Here is a 1,338-nt window from a genome sequence, read left to right on the forward strand (position 1 = left end):
TTGGACAAACAATCAACAATTACCCAAATCGCGTCATACCCCTTTAGAGTTCGAGGTAACTTCATAACAAAATCCATGGTAATGTGATCCCGTTTCCATATAGGTATCTCTAACGATTGAAGACTTCCATACGGCTTCTGATGTTCAATCTTAACCTGTAAACATGTCAGACACTGTTCCACATACCGAGCTATGTCTCTTTTCAATCCTGGTGTAACAACTCTGCACTTTTGGATTTTCAGGTTAGAACCATATTTCGGAACCTTCATTTGAAAAAATAAGTCTTTTAGGATTAACCTTATCCAAAGTATGATTCTGAAGAGGTCGCCTGATCAACCAGAGGATTGAACAACCAGAGGCTCTAGTAATAGCCCCAAAGGCTCTTGAGGCAGCCATAGAGGCTCTGGTGACAGCTACAGAGGCTCTGATGTTAGCTACAGAGGCTCTGTTGTCTCTTCACAGAGGCTCTGGCGTCTCTTCACAAAAGCTCTGTCGTCTCTTCACAGAGACTCTGTTGTCTCTTCACAGAAGCTCTGGCGTCTCTTCATAGAAGTTCCGTCGTCTTTTCACAGAGACTCTGTTGTCTCTGCACAGAGGCTCTGGTGTCTCTTCACAGAAGCTCTGTTTCTTTTTTTTACTGAGACGCTGGTTTCCCATGATCGATCGACTTGGCACGACAGTTGGTCTTTTTCCAGACTTGGACGTTTGGTTATTTTATATTTTTGGGGCTCAGCTTAGAGGAGTAAAAGCCCCTTGGGCTTGGGCCTTTAGAGGCCAGCCCACTACTCCTCTAGAAGCCCCATATAAATACCCCCTTCTCTTTTGAAAGCTCTCCTTTATTCAAAAAGCTCCAGCCTTCTTCTCGATTCTCCCTCTCTAAAGTTCATCACCTTCAAACAGAACTCTTCTCCCTGCAAGTTTAGGAATTCTGTCGTGTTCGGATCGCTCATATCTGCCTCGTCTTCAAAAAGGTAAGTTCTAAAAACCATCTATTCCTCTTTTAGTGCTTAATTTCCTAACTTCTCTTCCTGCTCAACACAAGTTTTGGGAATTAAAGATAGTGAGATTATCCATCGAAGATTTACATGTGTCTTCATCAGATGGTAATCTGTGACCTAAGGAATCTTTTAATCCCAAAGAGAAGAAGAGAGTTCTCGCATATAAGACCGATATCACATTCGGGTGATTTGGGTCAGCATGCGTCTCTAAATCTTTTCTCTCATCTTGTAGCTTGCTAACTCAAATTCCTCATTTGTTCTATTTTCTGTTCTGAAATTATTTAGAGATAAGGATTTTGGTGATAACAGTCTCTATTTTTGACATTGTTGAGTCAAAACC

Source organism: Cynara cardunculus, unplaced genomic scaffold (assembly GCF_001531365.2).
Source record: "Cynara cardunculus var. scolymus isolate 2C unplaced genomic scaffold, CcrdV1 Un_Scaffold_1470, whole genome shotgun sequence".
Classification (NCBI taxonomy): domain Eukaryota; kingdom Viridiplantae; phylum Streptophyta; class Magnoliopsida; order Asterales; family Asteraceae; genus Cynara; species Cynara cardunculus.